This window comes from Mustela lutreola, chromosome 1, assembly GCF_030435805.1.
Source record: "Mustela lutreola isolate mMusLut2 chromosome 1, mMusLut2.pri, whole genome shotgun sequence".
Lineage (NCBI taxonomy): Eukaryota > Metazoa > Chordata > Mammalia > Carnivora > Mustelidae > Mustela > Mustela lutreola.
Window position 1 is genome coordinate 84,844,827 of NC_081290.1, and position 18,502 is coordinate 84,863,328.

Genomic DNA, 18,502 nt, shown 5'->3' on the forward strand with positions numbered 1-18,502 from the left:
AGGCAAGGGCTAGTTTGGAGAAGACCATTAGTGGCAACATAAAATCTCTAAGGGTGGAATTGAGAGCTGATCTGGCAGAAGTTAAAAATGCTATCAGTGAGATCCAATTTAATCTTGGTATGGTAACCAAGGCAGAAGACCAAATTAGTGATCTAGAAGACAAAGTGATAGAAAAGAAGGATCAGGAGGAGGTCAGAAACAAACAGCTTAGAAGCCATGAAAACAGAATTAAGGAAATAAATGAAGCCATGAAACATTGCAAAGTCAGAATTAGTGGGATTCCTGAGGGGGTGGAGAAATAGAGAAGAATAGAAGATATAGTGGAACAAATACTGGATGAAAATTTTCCTGATCTGGGGAATGGAGCAAGTGTTCATGTCCTAGAGGCAGAGAAGACAGCCCCAAGATCAAAGAGTCTAGAAAGACTCCAGACTCTTAATTGTGAAATTCATAAATCATAAGTTCAGACAGGAGGTCTTAAGGGCAGCTATGGGGAACAGATTCCTTGCATACAGAGGAAGAACCATCAGAATAATATCAGACCTGTCCACAGAAACCCAGCAAGCCAGAAAGAGCTGGCAAGAAGTATTCATTCAGGGCACTAAATGGGAAGAACATGCAGCCAAGAATACTTTATCCAGCAAGGCTGACATTCAAAATGGATAGAGAGATAAAGAGCTTCCAAGACCAGCAAAGTTTAAAAGAATATGTGACCACCAAACCGGCACCACAAGAAATATTGAGGGGGGTTCTATAAAAGAAGAAAGAACCCAAGAATGACATAGAACAGATATTTACAGAAACAATCTATAGAAACAGGCAACATGTTGTCTATAAATTGCAAGCATACTATAGACAAATCTATAGATTGCAAGTAACATGATGTCAATAAAAACTTACCTTTCAATAATCACTCTCAGCATGAATAGACTAAGTGCTCCCATAAAAGAGCACAGGGTTTCAGACTGAATAAAATGACAGGGCCCATTCATATTCTACAAGAGAACCATTTGGAACCTAAAGCTAAATCCAGACTGAAAGTGAAGGAATGGAGAAGGATCTTTCACACCAATGGACCTTGAGAGAAAGCTAGGGTGGATTCTCATATCAGATAAATTAGATTTTAACGTAAAGACTGTAGTCAGAGATACAAAAGGATACTATATCATTCTTAAAGTCTCTATCCACCAAGAAGATCTAACAATTGTAAATATTTGTGCCCCCAATATGGGAGCAGCCAACTTCATAAGCCAACTGTTAATCAAAACTAAGAGTCATATTAATATGAATGCATCAGGAGATTTTTTTTTTTGGTAGGGGATCTTTTTTTCTTAAGATTTTATTTATTTGACAGACAGACAGAGAGAGAGAGAGAGATGACAAGTAGGCAGAGAGGTGGGCAGAGAGAGAAGGGGAAGCAGGCTCCCTGCTGAGCAGAAAGCCCAATGTGGGGCTTGATCCCAGGACACTGAGATCATGTTCTGAGCCAAAGGCAGAGGCTTAACCCACTGAGCCAACCAGGCACCCCAATTCTAAGGGATCTTAACACACCACTCTCAGCAATAGACAGATCATCGAAGCAGAAAATCAACAAAGAAGCAATAGCTTTGAATGACACATTGGACCAGATGGACCTCATAGATATATACAGAACATTCTACCCTAAAACAACAGAATACTCACTCTTCCCAAGTTCACATGGAATTTTCTCCAGAATAGAACACATACTGGTTCACAAATCAGGGCCCAACTGGTACCAAAAGATTGATATTATTCCCTATATATTCTCAGACCACAATGCTTTGAAACTAGATCTCAGTCACAGGATAAATCTCGGAAGGAATTCAAACACTTGGAAGCTAAAGACCATTCTGCTCAAGTATGTCTGGATCAACCAGGAAATCAAAGAAGAACTCAAAAAATTCATGGAAACCAATGAGAATGAGGACACATTAGTCCAATACCTTTGAGATGTGGCAAAGATGGTCCTAAGAGGGCCATCCATCCTCATTATGAAAAATTGAAAAAATCCCAAGTATACCAACTCTCTTTATACTTTAAAGAGCTGGAAAATCAACAACAAATTAAGCCAACCCCATGGACAAGAGGGGAAATAATAAAAGAGCAGACATCAATGAGTTAGAACTAGACATACAGCAGAACACATCAATGAAACTAGAAGCTGATTCTTTGAAAGAATTAATAAGATTGATAAACCACTGGTTAAACTAATCCAAAAGAAAAGAAAAAGCCCAAATTAATAAAATTATGAATGAAAAGGGAGAGATCATTACTAACACCAGGAAAAAGAAACAATCATCAGAAATTATTATCAACAGTTATATGCCAATAAGTTAAGCAAACTTAGAGGAAATGGATGCATTCCTGGAAACCTATAAACTTCCAACTTCCAACTTCCAACCTATAAACTTCCAACTTCCAACTTCTTCCTGAAACAGGAAGAAATTGACAACCTGAATAGACCAATTAGTAGTAATGAGATTGAAGCAGTGATCAAAAACCTCCCAAAACACAAGAGTCCAGGACCTGACAGATTCCCTGGGGGATTCTACCAAACATTCAAAGAAGAAATAATACCTATTCTCCTGAAGCTGTTTCAATAAATAGAAACAGAATGAAAATTTCCAGATTCTTTCTATGAAGCAAAAATTACCTTGATCCCCAAACCAGGCAAAGACCCATCAAAAAAGAGAATTTCAGACCAATATCCCTGATGCATGTGGATGCCAAGATTTTCAACAAGATCATAGCTAATAAGATCCAACAGTACATGAAAAAGATTTTTTCACTACATGTGTATCTCTGGGGTAAATACCCAGTAGTGCAATTGCAGGGTCATAGGGTAGCTCTATTTTTTAATTTTTTATGTAATCTCCACACTGATTTCCAAAGTGGCTGCGTCAACTTGCATCCTCACCAACAGTGTAAGAGGGTTCCCCTTTCTCCACATCCTCTCCAACACTTGTTTATTGTCTTTTTGGTTTTGGCCATTCTAACTGGTATAAGGTGGCATCTCAATGTGATTTTGATTTGAATCTCCCTGATGGCTAATCATGATGAACATTTTTTTAGGTGTCTATTAGTCACTTGTATGTCTTCTTTAGAGAAGTGTCTGTTCATGTCTTCTGCCCATATTTTGACATGATTATCTGTTTTTGGGGTGTTGAATTTGAGGAATTTTTTATAGATCTTTGCTATCATTCCTTTGTCTGTAGTGTCATTTGTGAATATCTTCTCCCATTCTGTGGGTTGCCTCTTTGTTTTGTTGACTGTTTCCTTTGTTGTGCAGAAGCTTTTGATCTTGATGAAGTTCTAAAAGTTCACTTTTGCTTTTGTTTCCTTTGCCTTTGGGGCTATGTCTTGAAAGAAGTTGCTTTGGCCCATGTTGAAGAGGTTACAGCTTATGTTCTCCTCTAGGATTTTGATAGATTCCTGCTTCCTGTTGAGGTCTTTAACCATTTTGAGATTATCTTTGTGGATAGTGTAAGAGAATGGTCGAGTTTCATTCTTCTATACATAGCTGTCCAATTTTCCCAGCACCATTTACTGAAGAGACTTTTTTTTCCACATTTTTTTTCCATATTTTTTTCCTGCTTTGTCAAAGATTATTTGACCATAGAGTTGAGGGTCCATATCAGGGGACATCTGTACCCCAATGTTCATAACAGCAATGTCCACATTTGCCAAATTGTGGAAATAACCAAGATGCACTTCAATAGATGCATGGATAAGGGAGATATGGTCCATATATACAAGGGAGTATTATCCCACTTCCGAAAGGATGAATATTCAACTTTTGTATCAACATGGATGATACTGAAAGAGATTATGCTTAGTGAAATAAGTCAAGCAGAGAGAGTCAATTACCTTATGGTTTCACTTACTTGTGGAGTATAAGGAATAACATGGAAGACATTGGGAGATGGAGAGGAAAAGTGAGTTGGAGGAAATCAGAGGGGGTGACAAACCATGAGAGACTGTGGACTCTGAGAAACCACCTGAGAGTTTTGGAGGGGAGGAGTGTTTTGGTGAGCCTAGTGGTAGGTATCAATGAGGGCACATATTGCATGGAGCACTGTGTGTGGTACATAAACAATGAATTTTGGAACACTGAAAAAAATTAAATTTAATTAAGAAAAAAAAAGGATTATCCACCATGATGAGATGGGATTTATCCATAGGATGCAAGGGTGGTTCAACATTTGCAAATAAATCAATGTGATAGAACAAATCAACAAGAGAAGAGAGAAGAACCATATGATTCTCTCAATCGATGCAGAAAATGCAATTGATGCATTTGACAGAATATAGCATCCATTCATGATCAAAATTCTTCAAAGTATAGGGATAGAGTGAAAATTCCCCAATTTCATATAATCTATCTATGAAAAAACCCACAGCAAATGTCATTCTCAATGGGAAAAACTGATAGCCTTCCTACTAAGATCAGGATCAGGACAAGGATGAGCATTCTCACCACTGTGGTTCAACATAGAACTAGAAGTCCTAGCAATAGCAATCAGACAACAAAGAAATAAAAGGTATTCAAATTGATAAAGAAGAAGTCAAACTCTCTCTTCACAGATGACATAATACTTTATACGGTAACCCAAAGGAGTCCATCCCCAAACTACTAGAACTCATACAACAATTTAGTAATGTGGGAGGATACAAAATAAATACACAGAAATCAGTTGCTTTCTGATACACTAACAATGAAAATATAGAAAGGGAAATTAGAGAATCGATCCCATAACGATAAGATACCTTGGAATAGGGCATCTGGGTGTCTCAGTGGGTAAAACCTCTGCCTTGGGTCAGAGGTCTGCCTTGGGTCTGATCTTGGGGTCCTGGGATTGAACTCTGCATCGGGCTCTCTGCTCAGCAAGGACCCTCCCCCCACCCAACTTGCTCTCTCTGCCTACTTATAATCTCTGTCAAATAAATAAATAAAATCTTAAAAAAAAAAAGTCACCTTGGAATAAACCTAACCAAAGAGGCAAAGGATTTGTACTCAAGGAATTACAGAACCCTCATGAAAGAAATTGAGGAAGACACAAAAAGATGGAAAATAATTCCATACTCACGGATCAGAATAATAAACATTATAAAATGTCTATATTGCCTAGAGCAATCTATACTTTCAATGCCATCTCCATCAAAATTCCACCAGCATTTTTCAAATTGCTGGAACAAACAATCCTAAAATTTGTTTGAAACCAGAAAAGAACCCTAAATGTTAAGGAAGTGTTGAAAAATAAAACAAAACTAGGGGCATCATGCTGCCTGATTTCAAGCTTTATTACAAAGCTTGTGATCACCAAGACAGCATGGTGCTGGCACAAAAACAGACACTTAGACCAGTGGAACAGAGTCCAGATATGGAGCCTCAACTCTATGGTCAAATAATCTTTGACAAAGCAGGAAAAAATATACTGTGGAAAAAAGATAGTCTCTTCAGTAGATGGTGCTAGTAAAATAGGACAGCTATGTATAGATGAAACTCGACCATTCTCTTGCACCATACACAGATAAACTTGGAATGGATAAAAGACTTCAAAGTGAGGCAGAAATCTATTAAAATCCTAGATGAGAACATAGGCAGTAATCTCTTCAACATGGGCCACAGCAACTTCTTTAAAGACATATCCCCAAAGGCAAAGGAAACAAAAGCAAAGTGAACGTTGGGGACTTACCAAGATCAAAAGCTTCTGCACAACAAAGGAAACAGTCAAAAAAACAAAGAGGTAACCCACAGAATGGGAGAAGATATTTGAAAAGGATACTGCAGACAAAGGGATGATATCCAGATCTGTAAAGAACTTCTCAAACTCAACATTCAAATAACAGATTATCACGTCAAAAAAGAAGACATGAACTTCTCTAAAGAATACATTCAAGTGGCTGAGAGTCACCTGAAATAATGTTCATCATGATTAGCCATCAGGGAGATTCAAATCAAAATCACATTGAGATGCTCTTACAACAGTTAGGATGGCCAAAATCAACAAGACAGTAAACAACAAGTGTTGGAGAGTATGTGGGAAAAGAGGTACCCTCTTACACTGTTGGTGCTAATGTAAGTTGATGCAGCCACTTTGGAAATCAGTGTGGAGATTCCCCAAGAAGTTAAAAATAGAGATAACCTATGACACTGCAATTGCAGATCCAAAGATACAGAGACAGTGAAAAGAAGGGCCGTCTATACTACAATGTTTGTAGCAGCAATGGCCACGATTGCCAAACTGTGGGAAGAGTCAGGATGCCCTTCAGTGGATGAATGGATAAAGAAGATATGATCCATATATACAATGGAGTATTATGCCTCCATCAGAAAGGATGAATACCTAACTTTTGCATCAACATGGACAGTACTGGAGGATATTATGCTAAGTGAAATAAGTCAAGCAGGGAAAGTCAATTATCATATGGTTTGACTTACTTGTGGAACATAAGGAATAAAATAGAAGACATTAAGATAAGGAAAGGAAAAAATTGAGGGAAATTGGTGGGGGAAGATGAAGCATAAGAGTCTATGGACTCTGAGTAATAAACTGAGGGTTTTGGAAGGGAGAGGGGTGGAGGGATGGGAGAGCCTGGTGATGGATATGAAGGAGGGCACATATTGCATGGAGCACTGGGTGTGGTACATAAAAAATTAATCTTAGAACACGGAAAAAATTAAATTAAATTAAAAAAAATAAATCTGGATTCAGGGTCTCTGGGCATTTTAGTTGGTTAAGTATCTGACTTCACCTCAAGTCATGATCTCAGGGTTCTGGAACTAATCCCTGCACTGTGTCTTCTGCCCAATAGGTAGTCTGCTTTTTCCACTTCCTCTGCTCCTCTCCTCCCCCTGCCACCCGAACTCATGCTCAGTCTCTCTCAAATAAATAAAATAAATAAATAAATAAATAAATAAATAAATACTGAATAAATCTAGATTCTTTTTTGTTTGTTTGTTTTGTTTTCCCCCAAGTTTTTATTTAAATTTTAGTTAGCTAACATACAGTGTAATATGTTTCAGGTATAGAATTTAGTGATTCAGTACTTACATCCAACACCTGTGTTCATCATGAAACGTGCCCTCCTTAACCCCCATCACCTATTTAATCTTTCCCTCCATCCCCACCTCTCTGGTAACCATCAGTTTGTTCTCTATAGTTAAGAGCCTGTTTCTTGGTTTGCCTCTCTTTTCTCCCCACCATGCTCATTTGTTTTGTTTCTTAAATTCTACATATGAGTAAAATCATATGGTATTTGTCTTTTTGTTTGCTTGTTTCAAGTTTTTATTCAAATTCCAATGAATATATAGCATGGTATTAGTTTCAGGAGTAGAATTTAGTGATTCACCATGTAAAAATAACACCCGATACTCCTCACAAGTACTTTCCTTAATAGGTATCATCCAGTTAACTCTTTCCCTCCTCCTACCTCCCCTCCAGCAACCTTCTCTCTAGTTTGTTTTCTCTAGTTAAGAGGCTCTTTTATGGTTTGCCTCTCTCTCCCCCAACATGTTTATCTGTGTTGTTTCTGAAATGCTGCATATGAGTGAACTTATATGGTATTCATCTTTCTCTGATTGACTTATTTTGCTTACTATAATATACTTTAGTTTCATCCACATTATTGTGAATGGCAAGATTTCATTCCTTTCTATGGCTGTGTAATATTCCTGTGTGTGTGTGTGTGTGTGTATGTGTACAAATCTCTCTCTCTCTCTCTTTATATGTATATATAATCTCACCTCTCTCTATATATATCATCTCTTCCATAGTGTGTGTGTATGTATGTATATATGTGTGTGTGTGTATACACACACACACACACACACACACCACCTCTTCCTTATTCTTTCATTAGTCATTGGATATTTGGGCTCCTTCCATTAGTTGGCTATTATTGATAATGCTGCTATAAACATCAGGGTGCATGTATCCCTTTGAGTCAGTATTTTTGTATCCTTTGGGTTGGTACCTAGTAGTGTAATTGCTGGATCATAGAGTAGTTATATGTTTAACTTTTTGAGGAAACTCCATACTGTTTTTCAGAGTGTTTGCATCACTTTGCATTCCCACCAATAGTGTGAGAGGGTTTCCCTTTCTTCCATCCTTGCCAAAATTTATTTTAGTTAGAATTGTGTTTTATATAAAGGTCATGATCTGAATCAAGATTCTTTTTTTTCCCCCCAGGGGCTGAGGAGAGCTACAGTTCTAGCACTGTTTGTTGAAAAGGGTAACCTTTTTCGATCAGATTGCCTTTTCTTCTTTATCAAAAATCAGTTGAGCATATTTATGTGCCTCTATTTCAGGATTCCCTTTTTTTTTTTTTTTTTTTTTTTTTTTTTTTTGGAACAATCCAAGTATCTTTCTCTCTACCACAATATCCTTCTACCACACTTACCTTGTTTCAGTGCCGATGTAACAGGCCTCATACCTTATACGAGGTAGAGTAACCCTCCCTACCATTTATTCTTCAGTATTTTAAATCTATTCTAGAGTCTATGTCTTTCTATTTTAGTTTTAGGATAAGTTTGTCTATGTCAACAAAAAAAGCCTTACTGGGGGCACCTGGGTGGCTCAGTGGGTTAAGCCGCTGCCTTCGTCTCAGGTCATGATCTCAGGGTCCTGGGATCGAGTCCCACATCGGGCTCTCTGCTCAGCAAGGAGCCTGCTTCCTCCTCTCTCTCTGCCTGCCTCTCTGCCTCCTTGTGATCTCTCTCTGTCAAATAAATAAATAAAATTAAAAAAAAAAAGCCTTACTGGATTTTTATATGGATTACATAAGGCTTTAAATCATTTTAGGGAGAAGTAACATCTGTACTAGGTTGAGTCTTCCAATATTTCTCTCCATTTATTTTGGTCTTGTTTTATTTTTTTCATCACCATTTAAAAAGACTCATTGTACAGATTCTATACAAGTTTTGTTAGGTATATAAGTATTTTATGTTTTTCAGCATGATTATAAATAGTATTATGTTTTGAATTTTGGTTTCCACATGTTAATTATTTCTATGCAGGAATGTGATTGATCCATCTGTGTCTTTGCATCCTGCAAAATTGCTGAACTAGCTTATTAGGTCCAGGAGGTCTTTTTGGTAGATTTGTTGGGATTTTCTATATAAGCAATCATCTAAAATTATGGACTGTTTCATATATTTCTTTCAACTCTGTATCCCTTCTATTTTTTTCTTATCATATTGGTTAGAACTTCTGATGCTATGCTGAATAAGAGTGGTGAGAACAAATATACTTGATTTCTTCCAGATCTTAAAAGGAACACATTCAGTCTTTCACTATTATGAAGTTAGGTATAAGTTTTCTGTAGATGCTCTTTATCAAGCTGACATAGTTCCTCTCATTCTTAACTCAGTAAGAGTTTTTAACCTTAATGATTATTGGCTTATGTCAAATATTTATTCTGTACCCACTAATATGATTATATTTTTAATTAGCCTGTTAATTATATTGATTAATTTTTAAATATTAAACCAGCTTTTTAAACTTGAAATAAATCTCACTTGGTCATGATATATAATTACTTATGTAATGATTTTGATTTGCTAATACATTGTTGAGGACTTTTGTATCTATGTTTATTAGAGATGTCATTCTATTTTCTCTTTTTTCGAGATGTCAATCTATTCTTTTTTTTTTTTTGTACTGTTTATATGGTTTTGTATCAAGTACTATTGTCAAAAAATCAGTTAGAAAGTATTCTCTCTCTCTTTTTCTCAGAGATTTTATAAAATTGGTTTTAATTGTTTAAAATATTTGTGTCTATAGGGGCCATGGTTGGCTTAGTCAGCTAAGTGTCTGCCTTCAGCTCATGTCATGATCTCAGGGCCCTGGGATCTGATTGTGCCGGTGTTCCTGCTCAGTGTGAGCCTGTTTCTCTCTCTGCACCCGCCCCCACCTATGCTCTCTTTCTATCTCAAGTAAGTAAATAAAATCTTGAAAAAATAAAATGTTTGTGTATATTAAAACAAATTAATCAATTCTATTTTTTCTTTGTTTTTTTGCTTAGTATGTACTATGTGAAATTCTTTTTTTTAAAAAAGAAGTATTTTCCAATCTCTGATTCAAAAAGATATACTGCAAAACTTTACTTTTCAGACTTAAGCTTTTATCCACCATGATTCTGAGTTTATATGTTGTATTAGGAAATATTTCATTTTTTATAGTGTGAGCTAGTTTACATAATTCTACTTATTATTCTTTTTTTCAATATTTTCTTTAAATTCTAGTTAGTTAACATCTAGTATAATATTGATTTCAGAAGTAAATTTTAGTGATTCATCAGTTATATATAACACCTAGTGCTAAATACGACAAGTAAACTTCTTAATATTCATCACCCAATTAGCCCATCCAACCTTTCATTATTAATTTGCCATTCAATGTTAATGTTGTCAAGTTTCCATATAAATCTGGACCTATTCCATTGGCATATCTATGTTTCTATTATAGTGTTTTAAGACTTATTATAATAGCATTTACATCTTCATAAATAATAGATCAATTACCTTCTCTGATATTTATCTAAGTTTTAGAAATCCATCTATTGTTAGCCTTTCCTTTAAATTTTAAGATGCAGAGTTTTTCAAAATGTCCAAGTGAAAATTCTGTTGCCTTTATATTAACATTGAAATAATTGATAATATTGTCCCATTCCTCAGTATGCTTTGTATTTCTATTTATTAAAATCTTCTATGTTCTTTAAGAAAGGTTTAAATTTATCTCTAAAAATTTATCTGTAATGGAGATTTGTCCTTTCTCCCTAATTATTCAGTAATTAATTTATACACATTTTTCCCAAAAAATATAAGTGGGCAAATGTTGTTTTTTTTTTTTTTAAGTAAGTTACACATTCAAGCTTTAAGATATTATTGATGATTTTTTTCTCTTTTACTGAAATTGAGTTGGATAAAACTTGTTTATTACTTTTATAAAATTACTTCTAGAACTTTTCTAAAAAGGAAAGTGGGAGGATGGGAAATGACTAAGAGAAGAAAGTATGGAGGTTAATTTAACGCAAAGATAATTGTTAACTGGTATTTCTATGATTTATTGCTTGATACAATTGGCTCAACTTATATATGTCACAGAGATTTCCACTCCATTTAACCTAAAAAGCCATTTAACCTGAGCTATTATTTCTCTTCATTTCAGGCTAAACTCAGAAATAATTTTGATTTGTCCTCCCTCCCATAATTGCTATATGAAGACCTCAATGCTTATTTTAGAAATCAATTAAGGGAGTTAGTTATGTGGAAGAAATGTGAAATGTGAAGAAATGTGGCTTTAAGCTGATGTTGTATAGCCAGAGTTAATGCTGATTTTGCTATGACTCACATGGATTACCGTTGCCAGGCCAGTATCTACAAGTCTCCATATCATATGACTCTCCTTATTTATATGACCTCTTATTTTGTTTCTCACAACCCTTACATCTTGTTACATCAGTCTTGGAATTACTTGAACACTCCAGGTTTGCACTTGTTTTAGAATTTTTGCACTTACTCTCTCCCCTTTCGGAATGGTTGTTCCTAGATAATGTTATTCACTATCTCTTTCTCCCTTCTGTTTATATTCTAAGGTAATTTCTCCGTGAGTTCTTCCTTTATTACCTTAGGTTATAATAACAATCCCCTTTAGTAACAGTTTCTAAATTCTTTCCTACTTTATATCTCATCATATAATTTATTACCATGTAACAGACTATATGCTTGTTGACTATTTCTACATGAGGGCATGAATTAGTCTTTATGTTTCTTCACCTATGTTTCTATAACACCTAGAGTAGCTCTGGATACTTAGAAGGCACTCAATAAATGTTAGCCATGTTTTAAAGACTTATAATCAAATATTTATTTTTTTTTTTTAAGAAGAATCCTTCTCTTTTCCAACTTTAGAGATTTTATTTATTTATTTGACAGGCAGAGATCACAAGTACGTGGAGATGCAGGCAGAGAGAGAGGAGGAAGCTCTCTCAGCAGAGAGCCCGATGCAGGGCTCGATCCCAGGACCCTGGGATCATGACCCGAGCTGAAGGCAGAGGCTTTAACCCACTGAGCCACCCAGGTGCCCCGAATCAAATAATTATTTAAATGGCTCTTCTAGATTTATATTACTGTGCAACAAAATTTATATATATGTATATATATATTATAGTATAATAAATTTACATATAATTTTGCATACTAATAAAAGGTAAATTGAATTGGATATATACCTTTTATATTTCCTAAGTGTGTGAGTGTGTGGGTGTGTGCACGCACACGTAGTTATAATAGATCAAACTAGCAATGGTTACTTATTTTTACACTGGTAACTTCCCATTAGAGATAAATGTAGTATAAGCTATGAACCTTTTGGGGTAAATGAATGGCTTAGTTAAGTGTCCAACTCTTGGTTTTGACTCAGGTCATGATCTCAGGGTAGTGAGGTTGATCCCCATGTCCAGCCCCACGTCAGGCTCTGTGCTGAGAGTGGAGGATGCTTGAGATTCTCTCTCTTTCACTGCCCCTTCCTCCAATCAGCCTCTCTCTATCACATTCTGTCTTTCTAGAAAAAGAATAAATTAAAATAAGCTATGAACCTTTCAGCATAAAGATGAGCTCTGAAAAAAAAATATTCTCTGCAGAAATTATCATTCTTTCTCTCTTCCAGTTTTCTTTCACCTGAAACTAATGACCATAATTTTTAGTTAAAAAAAAAAAAGTCTGTGATAGTTCGCCTCCTAAAAAAAGAAAAGAGACGTGTAGAAGACATGCTCATAGGTTATAAATAATTTGACTGCCTTTCTAGGTTCTAATTTTAATACAAACATCAAATATATTTTGTATAAATCTAGATAAGATTTCAAGGAATTGTGGGGGGAATAAATAGTTGGTTATGTTGTATTAAACAGAAGTTTGCTCTTTATAAACATAACTAAGCACAAGATACTCTCCCAGGGACCATAAACATACATTGTACACAGCTGCTGAGAAATCTGACTCTTGTGTTCTGATAGTGAGATTACAAAGTTGTCCTTTTCTTTAACTCATTTATCCATCTTTTATCATAGGCATGACCTTTCTACTTTATATATGTGAATTGGAGGGCAGACAAGTATGAATATTATTTTTTTACAGTTTTGCTAATATTTTTTTTCTTTTCCATTGGTGAGGTTCAAATTCATTATATCTTTCAAAAGAACTTAGTTGAGAATAAGTTCAGCAACTTCTTTGGATATTTTTCAAATTTCAGCATATTATGTCCTCTTTAAGTTTTAGAGCAGGTCAGCAAAACTTGTGGTTTCAATTTGATTTCACAATTTAAAAATTCACTTCCAAAATATTGCCATCATTAGTGTTCAGTTTTGCAAGTTATTAAGCTAGTTTTCTTCACTTGTAACCCATCATTCTACATAGTGATTTGTGATATGGGGGCTAGAACTCTGCAAACTACAGTTCTGCTTTGTAAGCTTATTTCCTATTGGGCTCTGCCAGCAGAGGGAAGATTGGGAGCCTGGAAGAGAAAGAAATAGTTTCTTTCTCTTTGCTTCTTTAGACTTCCCACTCCCATTAATGACACGCAGCCTTGGTTCTTCATGTCAGCAATAGCAGGTTCATTACAGTTGCAACCTTTGGGAATTTTTCCAATACTTGCACTTGTGACCTCTTAATTACATTTGCGTGAAGTGGCCAGTGTCCCTCCTCATCCTTAAAGCCCCTCTTCTAAGCTCTGAGATATAGCACCAGACAAATAGTACCCCTGGAACATTGAAGTTCAGCTTAGGAGGACCCTTTTTCAAACTTGGAAGGTTTTAGTAATCCCAATCTCTTCCTCTTGTTGTCCTACTTCAAGGGGTGATATCTGTTTCCTATTAATTGTTTCTAAAATAATACCTTAGTTTCTATTTGTCCTAATTTTTCAATGGGTATTTAACCATTCTTTATATAAAGTCTCTGTTAAAATAACTGGAATGGTAATAATTTGGTATGGTGACAGATGATAACTAGAATTATTGTGGGGATCACTTTGTAATGTATAAACATGTTGACTCACTATGCTGTGCAACAGAAACTCATAGGATATTTTAGATCAGTCACACTTCACTAAAAACAAAAGAACTTTGACTTAAGTCTCTTCACTATCACTGATATGCGTGTCCTTTAGTATCTCCCTCTCTATCTCTTTTTGGATATTATTGAATGTCTCTTTAAGATATTACAGTAAACATATCAATGATTTTTTAAAAAAACACAAACTAAAGAACAGAAGGGCATTCTTTTCTGGCTTCTTGCTCAATGAGATTTTATGAAACCTTTATTGTATTTTAGTCTACACAGATTTTAACTATTTTAAGATTTTGAGCTATTATAAACATCTCTTTCAACTTATTGCATCTGTTCTAAATTGATAATAATTATAATGAAATGGTATATCTTCTCTCAATAGATAATGGATTTAAGTGGTATTTATTATTTTACTCTCATAGTATAAACATATCATATGCCAATACCATTCTACCACTACATACTGAAATATAACCACTAGGTCATTTCTGAATGTCTACTCTCAAGGAAAAAACATGTAGGTTAATAGAAGGAAAATGGCATATTAGTATCTCCAGATGAATTGCCTTTGGAACAAACTGGTTTTCATAAAGAAATAAACTTCGAAATTAGCTTATGCTTTTTCCTAGGTTGAACTACATGAGAATAAATTCTCCAGTGTTGATCTGATGGACTTAATTGAAGTCAGAAACACACCAACGTTGCTTTTTTTTTTTTTCACACAAGAGTCAGTAATCAAACAATTAACATATTTAAAAGATTCTGAAAACTAATTCTGGGCCAGGCAAAATAATAAAAAAATATATATGTCACAAAACAATGAAATTCAAAATGTTCCCAACTTTCTCTATTAGAGAGTCTTCAGCTGTTTCAAAAGTATTTGTTTCAATTACATAGCTCTGGGTTAATGAATCAGTAATTTTTAGTAAGTAAGCATCTATATTCAGAGGATATCCTCCAATGAGTAATGATAGTTCACCTGCCTATAAAGAATATCTCCAATACACTATAAAGTCAAGTAGTTCTAAAAGTGTCTTTATATATGACTTGGTCTTTACCACTTGTTTGAAAAATACTCATGTTTAGGAAAACTTATATCAACATCTAGTTGTAAATGCAATATGTGAATTAACCTCATTTATTCTTATGACAGTTCATTAAGAAACCATTTAGAAAAATGAAACTACTGTATCATTTTAAAGACTTTCCTCTTTTAATATAATTGCCTGAAAATAAACATATATAGAGTTTATATCAGTCATATATCTCAAATATACAATAAAGAACACAATGAAAAATTATTCTTTAAAGACAATAACTACAAAAAGTTATTTTGGCAATTCAGTTATTGAATAATGATTAAAAGAAATGAGGTTTCACTGGGTTTGACTCAAGTGTGCACAAAGCACATTCTCTTTAGAGCAAGATCTTTCTCTTTCCATGCTATACTTTTAATTTTATCTCTTGAGAACATCTTTCTTTTTTTTTTTTAAGATTTTATTTATTTATTTATTTGACAGACAGAGATCACAAGTAGGCAGAGAGGCAGGCAGAGAGAGAGGAAGGGAAACAGGCTCCCTGCTGAGCAGAGAGCCTGATGCAAGGCTTGATCCCAGGACCCTGGAACCATGACCTGAGCCAAAGGCAGAGGCTTTAACCCACTGAGCTACCCAGGCACCCCGAGAACATCTTTCAATTAATATAGAATGGAAATAAGACATAAACAAAATAAGTTGGAAATCAAATTAGAAATTGAGAATTCTCTTTCAAACCATGTTATAATATATAATATTTGAACTTCTAGTCAAGTTATACAGCATTTGAAGATTTTAAGGGAGAAGGCTTAGTTAAGATTATAGATTTAACAGCTTGACATATTTGAAATATACTGAAAATATAAGGAGCAGACAAAATGGCTCAGAGAGAAAGCATAGAGACAAGTAGAGGGCAAAGTACAAAACTTCAGGAAATACAAATATTTATAAGATTAGAAGAGGAAGGAAGTCAACAGACAATGAATGGGAAAGGGCAGTCAGAAGGTAGAAGACTTGTACATAAATTGGTGGAGAGTTGTAAGAAGGAATTACAAAGTGTTATGTATTATAAGGAGGCAAGTTTCCAAGAAAACTGAGAATTGTTCATTTAATGATTTAAAAGCTTTATCAGTAGACTTTACTAAAATTATATTAGGAAATGTTGTGTGGCACATGGTATAATTTAATAATTTAAGTGGAACAAATTAAGATAGAATAAAATAAATATTTCGAGAAAAAGAATGCAACTCTTAAAGAGGAACACATGTAGATAATCCAGAAGCATTGTGTTCAAAACGATTTAAATTGAGTGCATGTTGAATGCTTTTCTCAAGATTTTTTCCTCAAATAAATATATATCAAATTTGAACTTTGAGGCATGGGAAATCTTGAAAAGAGTGGAATTATCTCTAGTTTCAGTACTTTGGAGACTCTTATTCACCTCTGTTTGTTGTTTTAATGGCTAGAATCTGGTAGAATTTTAACAAAAGACGGAGAGACTTTGAGGGTGATGCTTTCTAGTTTGTACTGTGTAATATCTCAAAGCACTGCAATGTTGTTTTTTGTAAAATTTCTGTCATTTTCTTCTTGGGATTGGTTATAAAGATGGATGATATCAATCAATTGAATCAATCAATCTTCTTGGGATTGGATATAGTGATATCAATGGATAAAGGCACTAAAAGAACTCTGATAATCTTTATTTTTATCTCCCACAGAAATGTTAAAAAGGACTTGGTAGAAAAACATACCAAAGATAATGCTTGCTAATATGGCAATAAAGCCTTGCCTGGCATCCAAACCCATGATGAAATTAAACAATTGTGGGAGAAGGGGGTGGGATTATGGACATTGGGGAGGGTATGTGATTTGGTGAGTGCTGTGAAGTGTGTAAACCCGGTGATTCACAGACCTGGGGATAAAAATATATGTATATAAAAAATATATGTTTATAAAAAATAAAAAATTAAAAAAAAAAAAAAAACAATTGTGCTTGAGGGCTAACTTCATTTTAAACAATATTTTTTCTTCCCTACAGTAATATATAAAATGTAATCATATTTTCATTATGACATTGCAGCTTGTATGTCTTACAAATCCCTAGTGTAAGTATTCTAGAGCCTTATATATCGATGAAAATTAATTACAATAATTTTCTCCTGATATCTTGCTCTCTCTTCCTTAATATGATTTTAGTAATGGTAGTATGAATTCTCTTTCACCAGTCTTTAAAAGAATGGCTGTTTTAGCATGAGTGGTCACTTTAAAAAGAACATCAAATTATTATTATTTTTTAAGAACATCAAATTATTAAATCTATTTTATCATATCTCAGGTTTTAATTTTGAAAGTTTTTTTCAAACATATTTAAGCTTATTCTACATTCATATCTACTCGCTTTTTGGTGGTACTAAATGAGGACTGTGAGTATTCCTTTACAGCTTTTATCACACTTCTTAGAATTTTTCTTTGTTTTCACTCCGCAAGACTAAGCAGTTGGGCAAAAAGGCTGTGATCATTCATAAGTGTATCTTCATGAGCTACCATAATCTCAGTATATGTTGGAGAAAAAGTAAATGTAGAAATAAATTGTGGAATGTGATGGAGCTCTAATATTTGCTTTTTAACAAAACACAGTTTTAATAAATGAAGTTTTACAGTTTCTATGAATGATTAAAAAATAAACATACACAATGTGTTTAGAATTTTCCTTACAGAAGTACAATTACTCCTTTTGCATTCTTGTTGGAAAGGCAGTTCTTTTGCTGGAAAGACCATTCTCATTAATTAAACACTCTAGAAAGACCATTCTCATTAATTAAACACTCTAGAAAGCAACTAGAAGGGAATAATATAATCAACTAGTCAGTCTGATCAACTGAATAGACCTTGGCAATAAGCAAGATGATGAATGTAGCAATAAATAAAGACTGTTGACTAGATAATATTTCAAATTACTGTAAAACACCCACAATGTCAAAATACAGATTATGTGGTATTGGTATTGGTGAAGTCTCTGGCCAGCCCAAATTCTCAAAAAGGGGCAAGGTGAGTAAAAGCTGATTTCTTCTTGGTGGTGATGGGGACAGTAGAAGGAAGTGTAAGATAGTTGTCTGGTGATCATTTCCGTCTTCCTTAGTTCAGTGTAGGATGTATACATTGAAACATCAGTCCTTTTCCTGCTTGGCCTAATAAATAAAACAAATAAATGACAAGATTTTCCCTATTTTTTTTTAACCACATAGTAAATGGAAGGGCAACTAAAAAATGATTGTTTTTTGTTACCTTGCAATACCGTGACCCCACATTTTGTACAGTTATGGCAGAATTTCATCTTTTATATGATTTAAAATAAATTCCAATCATGCCGAGATTATTTCAT